Genomic DNA, 18,362 nt, shown 5'->3' with positions numbered 1-18,362 from the left:
ATTTGAAGAAGGTTACAAAACAACAACTTGAGAATAGCCGCAGCTAAAAATATCCAATACCCACACTCCATCTATAGAGAAAACATTATCAGATGTCACTTCCAAGTGGTAAGAATATATCTGTTTTTAATTAAGGCTGCATTTGGACACTGTATTCTTTTCTTTTTTTTTTTTTTTTTTTTTTTTTTTTTTTTTTTTTTTTTTGGCCAGGGACCACAAGAGACCCTAGGAAAAGACCTTGTTTGGACCCCCAAAGATCCCACTTTTCTGCACTGATGAAAGACTCTTGGAAACTGGCGCCTGCAAATTTGTATTTTCTCTAACACCTTTAGAAAGTTAGGTGGTGTTAGAAGAACACAACAAAATAACTTTCTAAAGAGAACAAAGTATTTTTGCCACTCATACAATGTTGCAGAGTGTTAGCACAATTGGGATTAATTTTGAGATTTTATTACTTCAGGATCAAGGAGGTCAGTAAGGGAAGAACAAGTGGAGTAGCAGTGCAGAGCAGGTATGAGCACAGGGCTGGAAGCTGCTGCTCATGTGACCCAAATTCTAGACAGGACTGGAAGAGTCTGCATTATGGACACACTGAATTAGTAAGATTTATTAGTAAGTTTTGCTGGTCAAAGTCTCCCAGATCTAAAGAGCAATAGCTATGATGTATGTCAACATTAGGGCTTACTTCAACAGCAGGATGAGCAGAATCAAGGAAGTCAAACTCCCTCAGCAGAGACTTTTATACCTTTCCATTGATTAAATAAGCTCGAATCACAAAAAAAAAAAAAAAAACCCAACCACCCAGGAGTTACTTAAGGAAACACCTGTGATAATATTTTAACAAACTGAGCACATACAAGGGAAACTTAGCACACTATAGCATGCTTTATTCTCAAAAGACATAAATGAAACCCAGGAATAATTTCTCCTGAAGGTCCACAAACCTTGTCGAGGTCACAGTCACTACATTTTAACCCTAAACCTTTCCCCCACTCAGAAATACTCAAATCAATACTTCTTAAAGAAATAACTCACAAAATAATTTTGACAGTGCGTTCCTTCGGTGGCCAACTCTTGCTCTGCTGTCCCCTGCCCAATGCCTCCTTCCCACCACCATAAAACAAGCAGTCCATCTCATATGTGCCCATTCCCACTGCTTTCTGCCTGTCCATGCAGGCATTTTTAACTTTACTTCACCTGTTTCCCTGTTAAAGTTATTTGAAATTGGCTTGATAGAATACTTGGTAGCATCGAAGACATGGAGTGTGCAAGCCTCCTGCTCCCCTGAGAAGTCAAGATGAATACCCACCAAGCAGCAATGCAAAGGACTAACCTGGAAGTGTTGAGTAGGAAGACAAACAGACCACCACAGCTACATTCTACTGCTAAGATATTTGCTAAAGATGCATCAGGTGGGGCTGGGGTGGGGGGGCCTCCCTGCTCTCTTCCCAAAGGACGAGCAGGAGGAAGATTGGGGTTATTTTGAAGGACAGCCACTGAACGCAATCACAGAGGTGCACTGGGAAAGGGGCAGGGCCCAGATTCACAGCCACCACCTCCCTCTGTCCACTCAGCCTGGAGGAACTTGGAAGATGTGCCCACATGATGTCATTAGTGGGTTGGTGTCTAAATAAAGGAAGCTTTTTATAGAATTTCTCAATGACAAACTTATTCTGGTAAACCCCGATAGCCAAGACGTCAAGCGGAAGGGAAGGAAAGGGAAAACAATACCCACAGCCTTGCTGGGGCCTGGACAGGTGGGTGGCGCCTCAGGAAAGAAACCTAAACAAACTAAACAAATTTACTCTCTAATACCTGCTTGTTGGATAAAAAGCACAGGGAAGAGCAGGGCACAATGTAAGAGAGATGTGCTTTTATACCATTTGTCACAAGGACACAGAGCCTATTTTGTCATCAGGGCAGGGGGAAAATGGAAGATGAGAGAGAATAGTGAGAGGAAAAAAAACCTTTGCTTAAAGAGAGTAAATAAAATGTACTTCCATGTCAGAGGGCTTTCCAGCTTCATATTAATCATATGGAAATTACTGTGCTTCTTAAAAGCAGACTGGGGGGTTCTGCATATTCAGAAGACTTCGCTGCAAATGCCTAAATCTCAAAATCATCAGCAAATGCCATTTGCTGGAAGTTCCAAAAAACAAAACAAAACAAAAAATCTAACAAGCAAAAACCATCTAACCAAAGGAAAGCAAAGTGTTCACGTATGCCTGCATGTCATGCTCTTCTTTGTAACTCTCCATCACTTCCACAGCGCTACGGGGCAGTTCCCCTTCCTCCCTCTGTTCTGCCGTGTATCTTCAGCCGGGCATCCACATGGAGAGCAGTTGCAATAGCCTGGTGACTCATGCTGCAGTAATGTGGGTGGGAATGCTCCCATGCCTAGCTCCTAAGGACACAGCCTTTTATGGTATTTTTAGCGTGGAAGCTGTTGTGGTTTTGTAGCACTTTGCCTTTTGTCTTCCAAGCAAAGAGTCACAGTTTCCCCCAGGGCTTCAAGGATGCAACAACGGAGCCCAGGCAGGTGATGAGCAAGCCAACCCTGGAACTTCCACACCCAGCCACGGTAGGGATGCTCGAGGATGTGACAGCACGGTCAAACCGAAGGCTCTCCCTTCCAGGTCCTTGGGTGGCTGCAGCACCCTGCAACCTCCAAAGAGTGGGGCATGCGTGTCACTTGTTCTGTGGACACTTTAACGACTGCAGCCCAACTTGGTAAGGATTCATGCCCGGTGTCCCCGGAGTCCTAACCACCCTGTGGCAATACACTAACAAGCTCATCCTGGCAAGCCATCAGACATACGGTTTCTACCCTTGATGGACTGCTGGCATATGGAAAGCTGGCAGGTCCCATCTGTCTTCCCTCAATTAACTTAAGACTACATCTCCCCCAGAAAGTAGAAAATAAACTCTGTAGTGTTTCTACTCTAAATAAATATAAGTGAAATGAAGCAGGAGATTACTAGGAGAAAGCAGAAAGGGATGTTACATTGAAAACAGGTTAAAAGCATCAAGGAGAAGAACAGTGGCAGAAAAGCCACTCTCTGGACTCTAAGTTTGAGGACTACAGCACATGGGACTCAAACTTGCCAAGCTAAAACAGCAAGCTCAACTGTGCTCTTTAAAAGCTGAAAGTCACACTTTCAGTAGATTGCTTTACAGGACAGCCCCCCATTCCCCTTGTACCTGAAGCATTATCTGCTGTAGAATAGAAAGGCCTGAAAGTTTCTGAATCCCCAATCACAGTTCCAAACAGTCACTGATTTTAGTAATTTCAAAATTACTGAATTCAAGAGGAAATTAAATTATAATCTGCACATGTCTAAGAAGTCCAGGAGAAAAGTTAACAGGATGAACAAAAAAACAGTAATCAAACCTCCTGACGCAAGGCCACTGGCACTAAAGCTATTTTTTAAATTTCTTCTGAAACTCCAGTGAGCTCTGGAAGGAGTCAGCCTACCAGTTGGGCCACATCAATGACAGACTGCCCATACAGACAGATTTCACCAAGTGGGAAGCACCAGTGAAGAGCTGCTCTGGAGTGACTTCTCAGATATGAGACACAGCAAAGGGGAAGTCTGGGGGATGTTTGTGTGGGCAAGTACTGCACAGCCCACAACATGCCTTGAAGGTGAGCCAACAGCAATAGACAAAAAACCCTCCAGTTTAAAGTTTAAAAGTCACTCAGTGCATTGCCCTGGGCAAAGTAACCCCCAGCATCTGCCAAACAAGATGCCCCACACCAGGGGGACACCAGGGCTCCCTAGACAGACCAAGATGGGATCTTTTGCTTCTTGAGCAGACGAAATACATTTCCAAATTTAGGACGCCTTCCTGCTCTCAGATAACAGATCAAGATTACAGAATTAAAGTTTAAAAAAAAATCATGTGAAAGGCTTCATCCTGTTCAAAGAATACAACGCTTTTCCTGTGATCTTGCCTTAAATACCACAACATCACACTCGATTACTATCCCATCTTACTCCTAAATCCTGCACAGCTAGTTTGGCTATATGAGAGCAAAATGAGCTCTGCCTTGCCTCATTTCTCATTAAACTGCTAACTACACACGGCAGTAGCTATATAAGAGGCAAGCCAAGCTCCTTAATTTTCATTATCCTTTACTTGGACCAACACTATGAAATTGGAGTAAAAAATTTTAAAAAAACAACCCAGGAAGGAAAAAAGGAACGGAACAGAATAATCAGCCTAAACCTCCTACAGACAGAAAAAGAACATATCCAAGCCTGAACTGAGGTTTACATATCCAACACCAGACAGACCTCTCTGTTCTAAGCCTTCAGTTATCTAAACCTGCCATCTGCACTCCTGAGAAAGCCAGGAAAAGGAGGAAATGCCAGTTTGCCCCTACATGCTCAATTCTTCGGTTGCTGCTGGCAACCTGGTGCTGCTCTGACCTTCGTGTGCTGGCAAACCCTGCCTGCCCCCACCTCCAGCTGTGCAATACACCTGCATTTAACATGCTTTTGGTACCTTGGCCCACAAACAAAAAAGCTTTTCCAGCAAGCAGGTTCTCTGCAAACCTAAAAGCATTAGATGCTGATCCCTACAGAGCAACAACTTCCCTTAATGCAGAAGCCAAGTGGTGCCAGCACAGCCTGGACGTGGATGCACTGGTGCTTGGATGCATCCAGACTTTGCAGCTTGTCATCTTCAAAGGAACAAGTCTAGTCTCCAAGTGCTTGCAGCCCTCTCTTCCTCCAGTGCATGTCCCAGTGACCATCCTGTCATACACCTCCAGAGCTGGAATGCAGCCCCCCTTTGGAGCAGATCAGACTGTGACTTTCTGGGACAGCTGTAGGAAGGGATGGGTACATTTCTCCCCCTCTTCATGGGGAAAGAGCTCCATTTAAAGGCAGGATGTGAGGCAGATGTGCCTCTCTAGGGGAAGAAGCACAGACTTAAAGCATTTGTTAGTGTAAGACTACACCCCTGGCTCCACTGAAATGAATGGGAATGCTGCAAATGAATTTACAATGCAACTCAAACTTGCACTGCTCTTCACACAAGACCCATCTGAACTAACATGTAGTGTTTGCTGAAAAAGCTGAGCTTTACCAAGCTTCAGTTCCTTATGAGTTTTCCATGCTCATCTTCTCACTTCCCCCTATCTAATTTGCAGATGGGTTTAAGCATTGCAGCTTCTGCTCTGGTCTCTTCTTAAAGCAGCTTGCATCATCATGGTTGAGCTTAATGTAATGACTACAGGAACCCTTAGCAGGAGAAAAAAAATTCAAGAAACTACATCCTTCACAGAATGTGCAGATGGCATGTTCCTCTCAGCAGTACCAAAAGTGTTTAAAGGATAGTAGGAGACTCTCATAAGGAGATACAGATATTGCCAACACAGCCAGGTAAAAAGGATGAGGCAATGGATCATGACACAGGTGGTGTTTAAAACCCACCTTTACAGGAAGGAAGTGGGGGTGGGGAAGCCAACCAAAAGAAGCATCCCACTGTGTGCAGATTTCATGACCTATTACCTTCACCAGTCCTTGGCAGGACCACAGCCTTCAGATAAGGATCTGCTTAGCTGGAACTAGTCAGCAAATTATATAGTAACAGGAGGCTTTAAAATCCTTGCAGGAAAATGCAATAAAATAAATAAAAATAAGCTGGGAAAGTTCTGTCTGACAACTCACTTTTTCCTCATCCAGTACACTGCCATACGGAGAGACATGAATGGTATGAATCAACCCATTTTGGCAGCACAAGAGAAGTCAGGCTGCATCACTGCTCCACTACATGGGGAACACCCCCCAAAAGGCTCTGTTTACCCAGTAGGAGCCAATGCAATTCCTACACAAAGCCTGTAAGTACATTTAAAGCTCAAAAGTAATCTGAAACAGGTCCATTTTCCCCTCCAACTCCATAAATACAATCCAAATTGGGTCATTTCCTAACAATAAATGAATGATACTCACTTAAGCCTCCGCTACACTGCTGACATAATCTAGGTCCTTTCATTCTCCTTGTACTGCAAGTACTAAAGATGCTTTTGTACATCCTCTGAAGTACTCCATTTAAAAAACCATGGTAACTAGGGCACTGCATTCATCTGCTCTTGGAAAGAAAAGCTATTCCCCTTCCCTCTCAATAGGCTCTTAGAAGACTTGGACAGAAAAAAATTGCCTAATCCAAACTCTGCTCCAGCAGGATGGCTGAAGTTGGTGCTGGGAATAGGGGTGAGCTACCCAGTACCACTAGGGTCTGTGGTGTGACAAACACCAGTAACAGCACTGAATGTGGGGAAAGAGAGCCATTACCTGTGTCCTGCATCTATCTAAACAGCATCCCAAAGTCCCATTTTAAGGCATTGAGTGTGGCACCACAACTGTAGCATTCAACAGGCAAAACATCACATTTTCTCTAAAAGCTATTGGATGCTCCTAAATATCTCAGGTTCTTTTCATGGGATGACAGGATTATTCAGCTTCAGTACTTTAAGAATGAAAGGACTACAGGAACCAAGAAGCAAGTCCTTCTGTTATTTTTGCATGGCAGTAAAAGTTTAAGAGGTTTTGGTGTTGTTTTATTTCTTGGTCATTCCAAATGCCTTAGAACTGTGAACTTCCCTGCATGGCAGCCTTTGAAGTTTGGCTGCTGGCACCAGAGTCCTCCTCCCTTCTGAAATGGAAACATTCAGAAATGTGGGCACAGAGATCAGATGGAAAGAGCAAGGTAGCTCCCACTAAAAAGTCATTTACTAGGAAAAAAGCCACCACCCTGAAAAATGGACATTTGTCTAAAATGGAAGGTCCAATATTTGTATTTTTAAAAAGAAAAACATTCATTTAAAAAAAAAACCCGAAAGACATGCACTAGCACCAGAAAGTCTAACAACTTTAACATGACCTAACTGTTTCACTATTCCTTACATACAATTTTAGCAGACTTTTTCCAAATCCCACTACGTACTATTATGGAGCCACATTCCAAGATTTTGAGCTTTAAAAATAGAAGCCTTTAACCATAACATCTGCAAAAGTACCTTTAAAAAAAAAAAAAAAAAAAAAAACCACCAAAAAAAAAAAAAAAAAAAAAAAAAAAAAAAAAAAAAACCCCTTTCAAGTTCTATCCTGCTATGGAGGCCATTCCTTAACTGATGCACTTTGAGCCTTTCTGGAGGAAGCAGCATCAGATTCATGACAGCACTGATGTAGAGGACCTCAAATTAATGCCTCTTGGAAAGATACACAAACTTAGAAGAAGACAGGCAGTTTTAAAAACATATTCTTAAATGGGGAAACTGAGGCATGTTATGATTAGCCAACCCCTCAAACAGCAAAAAATGTCTTTCTTCTGGCTAACGCAGGCTGTTGTGGAGAGAAATGTGAAAGGGTGAACTAAGGACAAATTGAATTCCTGACTCTGCTCCTCACACCATCCACTATTACTTTTCAGAAGAAGAACAGGAGAAGACTTAAAAAGGAAAACAAGACAACAATGTGGGAAAAAACTTTTAACCAGATAGGTCAGCCTAGCTTGTGTGAGACACAGAGTCATAAAAACAGGCACAGCACACCTGGCTGCCTTGAGAGACATGTAAAGAATGAAGGTGTTTGCAAGCTAAACCATTCTACCCTTATTTCCAAATATAAGGGAATAATATTTTTAAAAGTATTACAACTGATATATGAGGCAAAGAGTAAAAGGCAAAATAACAAAGGGCGTGCATGAGATGCCCCCATTGTCACATTTCAACATGTGCAACAAGTAGTTTTTTTATATGCAAAATTTAGTATTGTTTTGTTATTTTTCTTGAGACTTAAAGAGCATTCTCTTCCATATGAATACTCATCCTTACAAGATGAGAAAAAAAATAGAAAAGCTACCACTGGGGGTATTGCTCTGGAAGGCCTCTGCTCATTTAGGCTTTTGAAGGTGGAAATTTGTTAGGAGAATTAATGAAGAGAATTAACTCTGGAGCCTGCTGCTCCCTGCCATCCCTCCTGGGATGAGTACAGCAGCTCCTGGCTGCACTCCCTTGTCTCTACTGAGGATGAGGCAACTGGGAATTTTGCTCACAGTCAAGTTTATGAATGTTTCAGCAATTGCCTCCTCCTTCGAGTAGCTGCCCAAAAGCTTCCCCAAGCCCGGGCCTTCTGCCACACCATCCGGCTGCTCTAAATAATGAGCTCCTCTGTTTGTAAACCCACGCCTTGACAGACACTCTCTGCCACGTGGGCACAGAGTGCTACACTGCCACAGATGTTCCCTGCTGCCACCCTGCTGCAAGGCTTCTCCATCCCCTGCACCTCGGGGACAGCAGCCCCTCGATTCAGATTGACACAGGCTGGCACTCTGCAGGCTCTGCTCCAGCCAGAAGGCAGAGGGTCAGCAGTAAGTTCTCCAACAGCATTTTACTCTGCTTTGCAAAGCCAGACTGTGCCAAGTTCCATCTCACAGTGGAAAGGACACACGGGCACACCAAGCCCCACACAAGTTTAGCTCCCAGGATCACTGATGCCAGCTGCATTGTGGCAAGTCACTTTGTTCAATGCATAACATCTGTCACCTTTGGTCCAGGCTCTGCTCCTCCCTTCAGGGGAAGGATATGTCCCTGGCACAACTCAACTTGAACAGCAGAATTTTGGATGCAGTGTTGCCACAAGGTTCTTCAGGAACAAAAGGACCAAAGGAAGCTACTTGCATTTGGGGCAAAAGACAGGGAAATCTGCCATGCTTTGTTACAGCATAAGAGAAAACAGCAACCAAATGCTTTCTGGAGAACAGATGACAGCTATCTGGTTCTGCTGCTGTTATTCCTGAAGAAACATCAGTCATGTTCTGGTCACAGATGAAGAACAAATCCTGCATGCAGAGTGAATACAAATCTCACAGGAAACTACAACAGGTACTGTGGATCACCCAAAAAGCAGGAGGATAGGGAATGTCTCACCAAGCCATGAGCATCTGATCAGACTGCTCAGACTCATCAATTAGTCACCTTAGTGCTTGGGAGCCCTTGCCATGCACAAAGGCCCTTCTCAATCTGACACAGAAACAGATACTAGAAGATGGGGAGAGAGCTTCAAGGAAATTCCACTAGAAAGAGAAAACAAGACACACAGGAGTTTCACCAGAATGAGTTACCACACAATTTTTTACTCTACTGCTGTTGATGGATCTCTAATCCTCCAACATGGACCAGCACAGAAAAAACACAAGGCTTAGCAGAGAAGTAGAAATCTGGAGGCTTAACTTCTGGCCTGCTCCTTTCCTCACCTCACCTGGAGCAAGGACTGGCAAAGCTTTCCCTTTGCCCCCAAAGTCCATACAAAGCAATATGCACAACATAAAAATCTATAGACATTCAAACATAAATCTTTGCTGAGGGAAGATCAGAAAAACCTACAGACAACAAAGGAAGCTAAGATGCTGTTAAGTGTACTATCTATTGTGGAACATGATGATCAATTTGCTGGATGCACCATTATTTCCATCAAGCTATCTCAAGCAGTGGTGCTTTAGTATAGCAACCCATGAGTTGGGCTTTGAATGTGTCAGATTTTCCTATGTGCATGGACAATAGCTCTGGAAAATTTTAGGAAATGGGGCTGGTTATTTTCTTATCACAGCATTTGGAAAACTGAAACAAGTCCATTTGCAGCCTTTGGTACTTCAAACTAAGTGAATAAATGGAGAGAGCAGCCAACTTCTGTCTTCATCTAGATGAATTGCTGAGATCATGCTGTTAGCTAACATCACTCTCACTTCGTTTTTGGCTGGAGAGGCAGACAGTGCAAAGGGGTGTCCAGTTACAGAATGGCAACACTGATAAATTGCCTGAAGTTTTAGCAAGAAAATAAATGCAAGATGTGCTACAAAAATGCTTGCTGAGTAATAGATGTGGGATCATGTGGACATGTTTCTAAATTCCTTCTCTCCAGTATGTTCAACAACTCTTCCAGCTAGAAGCACAGAATGCTTTTGCAACTAAGTCTGACATTACTCCATTTTCCCTTCAATTAGAGGTCAGTTCCAATCCCCTTCAAAGCATCCACAAAACAATTGCCTGAATTCAGACTCCAGAGCAGCACAGTCAAAGCAGACAGTGGATCATCATGAAATATTAAGCTGCAGGCACCACAAAAAAAGATACCTGTGTACTAGGCAAGAAAGAAAACAATCTGCAGGACTCACTGGTGTCATGCAAGCCATGTTAGGAGCAAAAAACAACTCTACACAGTGAAAGACCATGAGACAGCAGATAAAAAACGTTAACCAGAAGGAGGAAATACTTCTTCCAAGTGAGCCACAATTGTGTTGTGGCATGCTGTGCTACTCAGAGGGAGTTATCCAAGGTATCTGCAAAGTACCATGGAAACTGCAGGAGGACAACACTGGTACAATTGTTAAACCTTGAGACTCCTTCTTCCCTGTGGATGCACTCTGGTTGTCACCAGGGGAGGGGATACTGGCTAATCTGGACCTTGGCTGGAGCAAGTGTGGCAAGTCTTCCACTCTCGAGCTACCACACATAGGAATTACAGCAAAACTGGAAGAGATTTGGGCTCCACCATTTAAACCCTTTGATCTGGCATCTCAAGAGACTCTCTATGACAGGGCTCTGAAATACAAGCAGACCAAGAGGTAATCATAGATGCTTCCAGCTGTTCTTGCAGGGAACATGAATCCTCTGTCCAGGAAAGAGAGGGGAAATGTTTTCTGTAGGGCAGAGTCCCGGGCAGTATGTCCTGTTTTCTCCACAGTGTAACACTATGAAACAGAAACTGCAAGTATTCAAAGGGACAAGAACAAGTGCAACCCTTCATCCAGCAAAAGGTAGCTCAAACTCCAGGACAGATATCCCCAATGCATGGCACAATATGTATCCAGCTACAACCATCAGCCCATTAGAAAAGATACACCCTCATGATTAATAGGTCACAAACTTGGTAGAGGAAATCTGAGGGCAAGAGGCATATCCATCTGTTTGGACATCCCTGTGACACAGGCCACTGCAATCTTGCTGCAGACTGTGTTTACAAACCTCTTGCGTCAGCAGACACGACAAACTTCCAGGAAGACACAAGATCACCTCTAACCACAGCTTTTCCATGCACAGCAAATCCTCCCAATGACATTCACTGGTAGCTCATGCTGGAAGGCTGTGAAAATCAGTGCATGCACAAGGAACAGGTGCTGGGCACACTGCTGAACTGAAGGAGCTTTAAGCCACTTCACTCCTGCACTTCTCCTCAGGCAGCTGAAGGACCAGGCACTGTTTTCAAGTTGTTCCTTTGTTTCACTAAGTATCTGAGTCAAAACCTGGCACAAACAAATCTGCCAGGGTGTCTTTGGGTGTGTTTTGCCTCCAAAACAAAAATATCTTTCATTAACAGTGGAAACATTCACGGCAGGGAGGAAGCTGATCCACTCGACTCTAAGGCTGCTCTGCCTGCCAGAAGATGCATGAAGGCAAGGTCCAGGAAACAGGTTAATGGCTCACACAGAGGACACCTCTATCTCCTTGAACCAGTAGCAGATCCAAAACCAGTAACATAGAGCAGAGATCCTTCTCCTTGGGGCAACCAACCCTCCAGAATAAATTAACAACAAAAACTCACAGGCATCTTCTTCTGAAGGCTTTTTAGCCACTTCTGCTTTGAGAGAGGAAATCATAAGGACTTTATGCAGATCATTCAACTTGTCCTCCAAGCCACAGCAGCTTGTCAGCATTCTGCCTCGATGTCAGACGCTGTATGTGCACATAAAAGGAAGCATTTGCTCACTGCTGTAGCTACTTTCCAACCAGGCTGACAAAATACTTCTGATTCTTTGTGCTCCTCTTGTGCTTCCCATCCTAGGCAGCTGCTTCAAGTGTTCATGCACACTAAGACCACTGAAGTACACTCACACCAAGTTACTCATTTCTGACTGGAAGAAGCCAAGAATTTTAAGGAACTAAAATGATAAGTTATCAAAATTTCATGAGGATTCTCTTACCAGTTGCTGATTAAATAAAAAACTGAGCTCCATGGACATTGTGGACAGTAAAAATGAGAGTGATGACCACAATTAGAAACTGTGGGACAGACATCTCTTACTCCACAGAGAGGTACAGAAAAGCAATATTGTACTAACCAGCTCTGGGGCTGGCAGGGACCACTCAGCAAAGGGTGTGAAATGCTTTGCTACTGGAAAGGTGCACACAGAAACATGTTATGCTTTGGGGATGACAAATCCCTCAACTGAGAAGGTTAAAACCAGGACATCCCATCAATGGGGTCTGTGCATTCATGGTCCCCCAGCTGTGAGAAAATGAGAACTGACAGCAGTGCCAATACAAGCAGTCTGTCCTCTCTCCTGTTCACTAGGTTTATGTGCCGACGATGCAGCCTGTGGGCACATTATACCATCTCTTTGTATTTGGCATCCAGCTAAAACAACCCTTTCTCTTCTTTCTTCTCTCACCTAGAACTAGTTGGGCTTCTGGCAGCTAGGAGAGTAACCAGAACAGTCCTCCTGCTCATGTACTTGAAGGTATGTATTCTTAACCCAGTATTGCTGGTAATAAAATGCTATGGTAATAAAAACAGTAAACTAAGCATCACTGCCTTGTGCCAAACTTTCAAATGAACCAACCCACCCCAGCCTGAAGTGCCCTGTGGACCAGGGCTCCTCTCCTGTTGCCATGGAGAGATGCTCATTCAGAGTGGAAAACCAAGTTTCTCTGCACTGCCACAAACCAGTGCCACATTCTGCTTTACTCTGCGAAGTGAAAATAGAGGCCATTGCTGGGACAGAGTTTCCTTCCTTCCTTCCCACAATACTTCTCATTCCATGAAAAACACAGTGAACAGAACCAGAGCTGCCCTGGAGATGCACATCTCAACTCTTCTACACAAAGCAAGGCCAGAGTCTTGGCCTTCCTGCATCCCAGCTCAACATTATCTTCTCATCACCCAGCCTGCTTTTGCCCAGGATAGCACCATAGAACCATCTGTATCACCACCACACTATAAAGTGCCTGCCATCTCCATGCTGCAGATTCCTGGCCAAAGCAGCAAGCCTTTGGAAGTCTCTGATGACTTGTTTTTTCCTCCCTCACCTATATCAGTTAATCTGAATAGCAGATGCTTCCTTTGTTAGTTTTGGTTTCTGTTTTGTTTGGAGGTTTGCTTGCTTTTCTTATTTGAGCTGCACTTAACAAAAAGCCCAGCTCCAGGCATGGTGTGACCTGTGCATTAGGAAGGCCAGCAGATTGCTCTTTTTTGATCTGCTAATACAGCGGATTTTTTTCCTCTTCATTTCCAGGGAAGGTGAATAGCTCAGCCCCCAGGAAAGAGACAAAGCAATTACACTTACCTCAGACCAGCAGAGCCTTTTAGTGCAGAGCTTGCACTGAGCTGGTGCCCTCCAGCATCTGCTCTGTATACAAGAGCACACCAGGGGACAAGCTCAGCAAATGGGGAAAGCAGACAGCTCCTTGCCTCTTTGCTGCAAAGGGTGTCCCAAAAATCCTCTCAAGAACACCCAATAAGCCTCTGTTCCCCTGCTACTTTCATAAATTGAAATTCTAGATTTGAAAGGAAAACAATATGTAACTGAAAGTAATCTAAATACTTCTTTGTTAGTCACATTTCCACAAAAAAGGATGTGATTGCCCAATTTACAGACCAATACAGCTCTATAGAATTCTCAGTAAGCACAACCATTGTGACTTTTCAAGTGCAGTCCAATATCTAATCCTTTATTTGATATATTTAGTTAGCTATAAATATGAACAGTTACATCTACAAGTGAGGATTTACATAGGTAAAAATTCACACTATATACCTTTAACAGGGTGTTCTTATAAATACACAAATCATATTTTCATGTGTACAATTGCAACTATTATGAAAGCATTAGGCATCTTATACCTGGTCTAGTAAAAGGTGTTCCTGTTTATGGCAAAGGAGTTGAATGAGATGATCTTTAAGGTCTCTTCCAAACCAAACCACTCTGATTCTATGATCTAGGTGCTAAATTATTAACACCAAGTCTGTTTTCCCACGCATTGTCCTTGCAGCTTTTGCAACCTGGTTAAGAACAGCAGGGGATTATTTTATCACAGATATCAATACATACATGAGGGAGGAAGTACACAACAGAACTGCCTTGTACCTTTGCAGCATGCCAAACTGGAAGGACAGAACCAAAGTGAACCTTGGTTTGTAGAGGAGTTGCTTTAGCTAGACTAGTATACCACTATCATTACCTCAACAGCATAATTAATGAGTTATGGCAAGATTATAATAACAGGCTCCTTAGAAAGTGTGCCAGCTGCCAACCCTATCTGTATCACTTTGCATGACAAAGTGTGCCAAGCTTGATACTCTGCTCAAGCAATGGAAAAAACAGCTTTTTGGGCAGATCCCCAGGACAAACACGCACAAGCAGACAGAGCTGGATTTTCCACAGACGCCGAGATGAGTATGCTTGCAGGCTTTTCCATACATACACAGACATTAAAAGTCCCTTGACTCCAAGAAAGTTTAATTCAAAGGGTTTCCATCAGGAAAGCAGGAGTCTCTTTCATGACATGCCTGCCAAACCTCCAAGGCTAGAAAGCTCAAGCATAAAGTCCATATAGAGTTTTTTTTTCCCTTTTTCATTTTACCCACAATTAACATACCGACAACCTTGGCATCAGGCTACTTACAGAAGTGTTCTTTCTCCAAACTAACAGTAAAAAACATTCAAGAGAGCTTTGTAGTTAAGGTAGAGAATAATCTAATTTAAATACAGCCCAGCCTATCTGAAGGCATTTAAATGCACCAGGCAAAAACAGAGAAATTACTGCAGCATGGAGATGTCTTCTGGTCTCTTGCCTTGGATGCCTGAAGGGGATCTCCCTTTTAGTGTCAGAAAGAGAAGGAAACAGCATTTTCACTCAGAAACAATACTCAAAATGTCAAATATGAGTCCTTCTGAAAATTACATTTTTTAAATTGACCTCTGATTCTAACCAGATTTTTCAAGGAGGGGCATCATCCAGTTCTTATTATACCTCAGGCATTTTTAGGTAATGATGACTACACCTACCTAAGGGATGCTGTAGTGCCAAAGTTAACTCCTTTAGTAAATTACCCCTTCATTTAGACGTAAAGTCTTCTGATGGCTGAATACCAGTATTTTTGGCTGGTATCTGAAAACAGTCAAAGAAACAGCTGCTTCAAGCAACATTAAGTGAAACTGAATTAAAGAATAAAACAAAGTCTACCTTTTCCTATGGAAATAAAAGTCATCACCATGGTTGGAGTATTACTCCAGGTGAATACAAGGAAACAGTTTTGAAGAAAATCTTTTTCTTTTCATACTCCAACATTGTTTTGAAGGGAAATATCCCTGCACACCTATCACCCATCTCCTCACAGGGGCTGATACAGCATGGCATGACTTGAAAAGAGGACAAGGGCTGAAAAAGGAGGACAAGCTCCTCTGCTCTGAAACCAACCCACTGCCAGCAGCAAGCACATATTGCTGTCCCACCACAAAACCCAACAGAGAAAAAGCATCTTGCACAAAACCCCAACGGCTTTAACTGAGCTTAAAAGGACTTGAGTTTGCAGTTTATACACATGAACTCGGAAGAGATGCTCTGAGAAATGTTCTTCTTTTGTGGTTTTTCTAATAGCATCATCCTTACATCATTAAAGGGGAGAAACTAATTCATTCAACATGCATTCAGCCTCTAGTCTCTTGATCCAAACACTTCTCTAGGGCCATTTGAATAGTCAGATGACATGGAGGCTGTTTTGACTAGAAACACACCACTGGTTTCTCCCATGTGGATTTTATTACAAAATTCTGTTGTTACATTAGGGGGGAAAAAAAAACCCACTAATTCAAAGGATGAAAGAGAACAAGGACTTGAGAAGAGATTATTAATCTCTACATGTTCCCCATTCTCTCCCTCCACCTTCTTTTTCTCCCCTGCTATCTTAAACCAAACTGCAGCCAAAGGAGCACACTGTTTGTCACAGCATATCCAACTGGCTGGTCAGCTGCAACAAGCACTGGGATTGCATGTTCAGACAGTTACACTCAGGAAACCTATCTCCTGAGCATCAGATCACACACTGCAAACACTGCAAGGCCATGGTAACGAGTGGCAGCTGAGAAGAGCACAGTGACTTGCTGTGGTTGCTGCCTCACATCCTGTCCCTGCAGCTGGCTCACCACAGCCCTCTCACTGCTGGATCAGCAGACTCCCAGGACCCAACAGGCCAGGAAACCTTGTGCCCACTCAACAAGACCAATGATCATTAGAAGAGAGGGGAAGAAGTCAGACACATCCTAGGAAACATCACTGCTATGCTACTAGTACCATACACTTGGGCTGATGTAACCCACAGCTGTTCACCACTGTTGCAATGGAAGGGGGAAAACCCGAAAATGCCAATCAACCCCCATCTCAAATAAACAATATTTAGTTCTTTAAGAACCTGAGTGGATTAATCCTTTATTGCAACTAATTTTATACTAGAGAAGCAAATTTAAGTGTTTGCACAGCCAGATCATTATGCTCTGAACAAACCAAGGGAGGTTTGCAGATATGTATCATGCTGACCACAGGGTTCAGCTTTTGAGTGCAATGCAGGTAGAGAGACACTTTGGTGCAAACCTATGTCAAGCCTGGTAAACACATATGCATAAAGATCCTATCAATAACCTGTTATTTCTGCAGGGAATTGGGAGAGTTTGAAAATAGGCATTGGTCTGGAAGAGTTGAACAGGTTTAACACATGGGATGCTCTGTAGAAATGGGCTGCAAGAGGTTAGGTCGCTAGAAATGTTTCAATGAAATTTATCCCTGACAAGGTTATGCAGTGCTGCTCAAACGTGAATTCAGAACAACCTTAACTACAACTGGCCAAAACCAAGCAAAGCCTATGCAAGAACCATGCTTTCAAAAACTCCTATGTTGCTATGAATGCTGCAAACAGTTTTCCTGCCTGGAGCTTTGAATATGAGGCCTTCTATAACAGGAAAGAAATATTTTCTGCAAAGTGACCCAAAAGACTACAGAAGTATTTAGGAGACTGCTTTCCCCTTTGTCAAAGTCAAAAGGGAAAAAAGCACATAAAAGTGGAATACAATGTGAACAATGCTGAGCTATTCATTCCAAAATGAAAGCTGCTTCTGAGAGAGAAGGGGAAATACCCACCACAATAGCGTTAGAAAACATTGGCCAAAACCCTCAGGAAAAGAATAAAAAAAGCAAAACATACTTTCAGAAATCAAGAATGATAAAAGTGACACAGAAGAATTGCAGCAATTGCATGCTAGTAAATAAAGACTAAAAAGAAAATCACTATGGTCGAGCCATTTATCCCGGCTCCCATAAACCTGGTTTTTGCTCAGTTTAATCCAGGACTGCATTTAGTAGAAAACTGGCACAGGGGTTTTGGCAGCTGCTGGTACTCACACCATGCAGGGTTCTACCCTCTGATCCTCCTCACTCCAATGCTCCCACAGCTTCCACCTGGATGTGGGACAAGCCCATCCACCACACATGGGCTGCTGGCTCCATGCCAGGGCAAAAACGAAGTGTGGAGGATTGATTGTCAATCCCTTAAAAAAGCCTTTTTTCATATAGATGCACCCTGCTAAATCCCTGGGGGTCTACACTTCTCCTTGGTGTGCTCCTTACCATGCAACATGTAGGTCTGGAAACATGTGGGGCTGATGTCAGCACCATCCAGGGCTATGCATGTGCTTGGCCCTGCCAGCCTAGAGAACCCTTTGACAATCTCATTTCCACTCAAAGCACGACCACTGAGGGCCCAAAACCAGCTACCCTAGAAATATTTTTTTTTAAAGACGAAACGCATATTTCAGGAATGAGTTAACACACTTGAAAGGAAGCATTTGCCACTTCCTTGTACTGGCACCTTTCCAGCCTACCACCAGCCCTGCCACAGGAATTTTGCAGGGTTAGATAGATAAAGTAGGAAATGGACAACAAGCCACAATTCTAGAAACCTACCTGAAACATCTGCCATTTCAGGTTGCTATTTTCACCTTTTTTTCTCAGCCTCATCTGCTTGCACCCTGGCTCGGGACCTTCCAGCATCCTCTCCAGGGCACTTAGAGTCCAACACAGCTGCACAATGGCCAGCTGTGACTTAACTCTGCTTCTTCTCTGCAGCTAAAAGGCCACGAGCAATGCAAAACCACTCAGGCTTTATGGACTGCACTGGCCACAGCATCCTGCAACCCAGCAAGGGGTCCAAACTAGAGGCTGTAACTTCAGTTTCATAAATCACCAGCATACCAAAACCATGTTTTGCTCTCCTCCCCTTCCCCTCTGCCACAATACTTCAAAGACC

General features: G+C 43.3%; 1 protein-coding gene across 3 annotated transcripts in view; it reads right to left on the bottom strand.

Annotated features, from left to right (window-relative positions):
* LOC306803991 (USP6 N-terminal-like protein) overlaps positions 1–18,362 on the bottom strand; it is a 73,903-nt gene that overhangs the window by 38,124 nt on the left and 17,417 nt on the right. Inside the window, exon 1 of one of the 3 annotated variants that reach the window (XM_079310022.1) lies at positions 18,020–18,305. The exons of 1 other annotated variant lie outside the window; for it this stretch is intronic. The gene's annotated coding sequence lies outside the window, so the exon portion shown is untranslated. Of the gene's footprint in view, positions 1–1,333; positions 1,454–18,019; positions 18,306–18,362 lie in introns of those variants that run through there. One more of the 3 variants, XM_079310021.1, reaches the window with a different exon arrangement.

Source organism: Erithacus rubecula (assembly GCF_903797595.1).
Source record: "Erithacus rubecula genome assembly, chromosome: 6".
Classification (NCBI taxonomy): Eukaryota; Metazoa; Chordata; class Aves; order Passeriformes; family Muscicapidae; genus Erithacus; species Erithacus rubecula.
This window is presented reverse-complemented; position numbering and strand designations above follow the sequence as displayed.